General features: G+C 40.2%; 1 non-coding gene across 1 annotated transcript; it reads left to right on the top strand.

Annotated features, from left to right (window-relative positions):
* Window positions 1-5,883: 5,883 nt before the first annotated feature.
* On the top strand, window positions 5,884-5,989 carry LOC144714096 (small nucleolar RNA R71). Its single transcript, XR_013584250.1, has one exon. It is a non-coding gene; the product is annotated as a small nucleolar RNA R71 (small nucleolar RNA).
* Window positions 5,990-6,213: the final 224 nt, after the last annotated feature.

Below are 6,213 nucleotides of genomic sequence, written 5' to 3' on the forward strand. Positions count from 1 at the left end.
TTTTTTTTTTTTTTTTTTTTTTCAAAAAAAGAGGATAACAACAAATGAAACACTTTCCATGACTTGAATGGTTTTTTAAATATTTTATCACAACCAGCATGAGTGTCTTAACAATCACATTGGTCTATGGAGAAGAGATAGAAGAACGAGATTTAGATGATGCAGAGCGAATTATTGACAGAAAAGATACAAAGAGGCAGTATCGTAGTGATACCGTGGAAAGTGAGATAGACGTACTTGGGAGATAAGCATATCCTCGGTAGCGGAAGCAAGGTGGTGGAGTCAAGTTGTGATGGATATGGCGTGAAGCGTGTGGAACAATAAGGTGAATGAAGTGGTGGATTCCGTGCATAGGACTCGGAGAATGGCTGCTCACTATTTTGGAATGAAAGTAGGCTAATGGGGAGACGAAATGCATAAGTGGGATCGGCTATTAGAGTTGATGGAATGGGGGCTCTCAGTTCACTCGTCACTCCCCTTTGAAGCATAGAGCTTCTACCCTTGACTTTCCATCATCTAATCACCTACTAGACACCCTCCCCAATTTGAAATTGAATCCACATCGCCCAAAATCACTTGTGTTGCACCTCAACATGTTCTTGATCCGCTCTAGGAGCCTAACTTCTCCACACTTGTTCCCAAACCATTGGATGAAAGAAAATTAATTCATGACTGTGCATGCTAAAGATTGTTTAATAAAAAAAAACAGGTTCAATTCATGTAGAATTCTGTAAAATTAAATGCATGAACCATAGTTTGTCACCTAAAAATGAACTATCTCCCCCCCATTAAAACCTGCATTGTCCTCAATGCAAAGCTACTAAAATCATGAAGAATAAAATTGAGGTTAGAGGGGCAAACAGTGATATGGAGGATATGGGGCCCTTTAGCATTGTGAACAAGAGATCCTGGCGATAACTCGGATTTGCTGAATTACATACTCCCGCAACCTGGTCAAAGTTACCACAAGAGATGCAACAAAAGTGAGGAGCTATAATAGTAAAAGAAAATAATGCAAATAAAAAATGAATCCTAAAACGTAATGAAAAGAAAATAAATCTTATTGATGCTCTTAAGTAGAGGGTGATGTCGCCGCTTCTAAAGAAATGTCTTCATTAGGGGGGTGCGGCTCGTGTTCAAGGAAGGGTTTCAAACGCTGCCCATTGACCTTGAATTCAGCTCCATGTGTTGGATCTCGAACGAGAACAGACCCATTGTCGAAATGTTGACATACTACATAAGGTCCATCCCATCTTGATTTAAGCTTTCCTGGAAACAGTTTAAGTCGAGAATTATATAACCATACTTTTTGGCCATGGGCAAAAACCTTCCTGTGTATGTGTTGATCATGGAATGCTTTTATCTTGGCTTTGTAGATGCGTGAATTTTCGTATGCTTCGTTACGCAACTCCTCCAACTCATGCAGTTGCAATAAGCGATGGTCACCTGCATCATCTAACAATACGTTAAGTTTCTTGATAGCCCATAAAGCACGATGTTCGATTTCTAAAGGGAGATGACAAGCTTTTCCAAACACCAACCTGAATGGCGACATTCCTAACGGGGTTTTATATGCCATCCGATATGCCCATAACGCATCCGGCAATTTGCTCGACCAATCCTTTCCATTAGGGTTAATAATTTTCTTCAAGATTTTTTTTATTTCTCTATTGGAGACTTCCACTTGGCCATTGGCTTGAGGATGATACGGAGTGGTAAGCCGATGATGAACTCCATATCGTTTTAACAACTCTTTAAAGACTTTGTTATTGAAATGAGTTCCACCATCGCTAATAATGGCTCATGGGCATCCAAACCGAGAGAAAATATTATCCTTGACAAATTTAACAACTTCTTTATGATCATTTTTTCGTGTTGGTATGGCTTCTACCCACTTAGAGACATAATCTACACCTACCAAAATATATTCATAGCCCAAAGAAGGAGGAAAGGGTCCCATGAAATCAATGCCCCAAAGATCAAACAACTCAACTTCAAGGATAGGGTTTAAAGGCATAGCGGCATTGCGACTTACATTGACCACCGCTTGACATCGAATGCATCTCTTGCAGAATTCATATGCATCCCGATGAAGATGAGGCCAATAAAATCCACATTGTAGGACCTTATGTGCCGTTATCTTGGAGGCGTAGTGTCCTCCGTGATAAGGATGAGTGACATGATTCCAAGACTCTCCATTGTTCATCCTCGGTATACATCTCCTAAAAATTTGATCGACGCCTAATCTAAATAATTCAGGCTCATCCCAATAGTAATATTTGATATCCTTAAAAAACTTTTTTCTCTCATCATAATCCCAACCTTGAGGCAATTGCCCGATTACTAAGTAGTTTACTATATGAGCATACCAAGGCAATTTCCGTGTAGAAATTTCTAAAATATGCTCATCAGGAAAGAATCTGTGATGGGAGTTAGGGCTGGCAATGATAGGCGGGAGAGGTGATCAGCCGCACCATTATCCACTCCCCGCCTGTCTTTAATTTCAATATCGAATTCTTGCATAAGTAGGATCCATCTCATTAATCTAGGTTTTGTCTCTTTCTTACTTAACAAATGTCTAAGTGCAGCATGATCTGAAAAGATTGTAATCTTACTCCTATTAGGTAAGATCGAAATTTATCCAAAGCAAAGACGATTGCAAGTAATTCCTTCTCTGTGGTAGAGTAATTTACCTGAGCGTCGAGAGTCTTACTTGCATAATAAATAGCTGTCGGTTTCTTGTCTTTGCGTTGTCCCAACACAGCTCCCACTGCATAATCTGAAGCATCACAAAAAATCTCAAAGGGTTCACTCCAATTTGGAGCTTGTAAGATGGGAGCCGTAACTAATGCTTCTTTAATCAAATTAAAAGCCAAATTGCATTCATCATTCAAAATAAGTTCTTTGTCTTTAGATAGAAGCAAAGTGAGAGGTTTAGCCACTTTGGCAAAATCTTTAATAAAACGACGATAAAAGCCGGCATGGCCCAAAAAACCCCTAAGTTGCTTTAGGGTCGATGGAAGTGGAAGCTCCTTGATGATCTCGATCTTTGCCTTGTCCACAGCCAGCCCCTCCTTGCTGATATGATGACCTAAGACGATCCCCCTGTCCACCATAAAATGGGATTTCTCCCAACTGAGCACTAACTTGTTTTCTTCGCAAATCTGTAACACTTTATCCAAGTTAGACAAACAAGACCCAAAAGATTCACCAAACACGGAAAAGTCATCCATGAAAACTTCAAGACATGTACCAATTAAATCAAAAACATTGCACTCATACACCTTTGAAAGGTTGCTGGTGCATTACAAAGTCCAAATGGCATTTTTCTAAAAGCAAATGTTCCTAAAGGACATGTGAACGTAGTTTTATCTTGGTCACTTTCATGAATGCTAATTTGATTATATCCTGAGTACCCATCCAAGAAACAATAAAAACTCTGTCCAGCTAATTTTTCAAGTATTTGATCAATGAAAGGTAGAGGATAATGGTCTTTTTTTGTTGCTAGATTTAACTTTCGGTAATCTATGCATACTCGCCAACTCGATGCTACCCTCGTCTGGATCTCTTCTCCATCCTGATTCTTTTGGACAGTAATCCCTGTTTTTTTAGGTACCACATGAATTGGACTCACCCACTTACTATCTGAAATTGGGTAAATGAATCCTGCTTTCAGCCATTTGGTAATCTCCTTCGACACCACATCGTAAAGATAAGGATTTAATCTACGTTGATGCTGAACTGATGGTTTGGATCCTTCCTCGATAAAAATTCTATGCTGACAGATATCAGGACTAATTCCCTTGATGTCGTCTATGGTCCATCCAATAGCGCTCTTATGCTGTCGTAAGACATCTAATAGGTTAACTTCCTGCTCTAAAGTGAGGGTTGAAGAGATAATTACTGGATATGTCTTTCTTGGACCTAAAAAAACATATTTAAGGTGAGAAGGAAGAGGTTTCAATTCTAATTCTTCAGTGGGCGTAGATCTGTAGTTATTCATGTTTTCACCCTTCATTTCACCATGGTCGTCCTTCTCCCCCTCATAGGCACTCTCATTCACCGCCATCACCTCATAGATTACTTTCCCTATAACATGGCATTCATCATTTTCATCATCTAGGGAACATGTATAAATGTCTTCCTGGCTACTATTGGGATACTTCATCAATTGAGAGATTGGTAACTCAACCTCTTCTTTTCCCATGCGCAATTTGATTTTTCCTGCATTCCAATCTGTGTTCACTCTTGCGGTAGCTAGGAATGGCCGTCCTAAAATAATCGGTGCATGACTAATTTTTCCTGAAATTTTTACATCCACTACTATAAAATCGACAGGAAATGAACACTTTTCTACTTTCATCACCACATCCACCAACTGTCCACACGGTCTTCTAATTGATCCGTCCGCTAACTGCAATTCTAAATTTACAGGTTGTAATTCACCAAATTTAAAAGTCTCAAGTAGGGCCTTAGGCATGATATTCACACTTGCTCCTGAATCAAGTAAAGCTTTGGTGAATACTTCCCCCCTAATTTCGCATTTGATCACTGGTGCTCCCGGATCCTTGCGCTTTTGAGGTAATTCATGCAGAAAAATTGAACTAATATTCTCAGAAAGTTGAATCCTCTTTTGCTTCCTAGGAGGTGTACACAGGTTTTTCACAAATTTGGAATAATCAGGGATGTACTGGATCGCATCTAAAACAGGAATTTCGACCGTAGCCTCTTTCAAATACTCAAGAAGTGGGCTGTCTTTCGATTTTCTTTCTTCGCTTGTAAGGCACTAGGAAAGGGATAGGTGGGCAATATGTTTTGGGGTTGGGTTCCTTTTCCAGATTTTCCTCTACCCCTTCATCCTCATCCTTTTCTACTTCCTCTAACTTATCCTCCACTTCATTTCGTTTCTCTATAGCTGCAAATGGATTAGCCAACTCTTTCCCACTCCTAAGTTTTGATATAGCACTCAGCTCTCCTATTTCTTGTTGTTCAGTCAATGCATGCATGTCATGAATATGCTCATTAACTACACTACACATGTCATCAACATAAAGTAAATTGCTAGGATTAATACAGGCCTGAGTAGGAGTTTACCTGATTTGGCGCCCATCTTCATAGGGTCTTCACACGCACCTTGCGGTGCTCCCCGTGCGCAAATTGTTGACCGCTGTGAAGGCAGATCTCCATTGAGCTTCTCCATCTCCCTCCGATGCCTCTCCTCCATTTCTTCAAAAAGCTTGAGCATCCTCTTCTTGTCTTCTTGCAGCTCCTCGATAACCTTGGTGAGAGTCGCATTAGTGGGATCTGAAAAATTTGGTAAGGTTGATAATGTTGTTGGTGTTGGGGATTGTTCGCCTTGGATTGGAACTGTTGTTGGGGTGGTCGGTTGTTGTTGTTCCATCCCTGTCCTCCTAAGTTTCCTCTAGTTCCCCATTGGACATTGCTCCTTCTTGCCTGCCTATAGCATTCACTTCTGATATCATAGGGCATTCTTCTCCGGTGTGGCTATCACTTGAGCACATTTCACATTGATTTATTTGGTTGGGTGCTCTTCCGCTATTCTGACCTTGCCATAGTGAGATTATTTTTCATTCATCTTTTCCATGGCTTTTCCCATCATTACACCTATCTGTTTTTCAATTCTATCCATAGTAATCTGGGGTTCAACCCCTCTAACATCCAACAGTCCACCTTTCCGAGGGGTAACCCTAACATGATCGGAGGCATCTTGGTGATAGGCTAAATTATCGGACATTTTTTGTAGTAGTGCCATAGCTTCATCTTCATACATGTCAGCTATTGCTCCTCCACTCGAGATATCAACTCTGCCTCTCCACATCATTTAAGCCTTCATAGAAAATTTGCACTAACTCCCATTTTTGAATGCCATTGTGGGGGCACTTCCTAATGAGCCCCATCAATCTCTCCCATGCTTCGCTAAATGTATCATTTCCCTGCTGAAAATTTCTAATTTCTCTTCTGAAAGAATTTGTCCTAGCCACTGTATAATATCTTTTTAAGAAGCTCTTCTCCATATCATTCCATGATTCAAAATTTGTTCCCAATGTTCTAAACCAATCCTTGGCTCTATCCTTAAGGGCATGAGGGAATAGTTTCATTCTCACAACTTCCTTTGAAATTCTGGGGTAAGTGCAACTATCACATGCTTCATAAAATTTTTCTAAGAAGTCATAGGGCTCTTCGTTTGCCTTC

This window comes from Wolffia australiana, chromosome 16, assembly GCF_029677425.1.
Source record: "Wolffia australiana isolate 7733 chromosome 16, ASM2967742v1".
Taxonomy (NCBI): Eukaryota; Viridiplantae; Streptophyta; class Magnoliopsida; order Alismatales; family Araceae; genus Wolffia; species Wolffia australiana.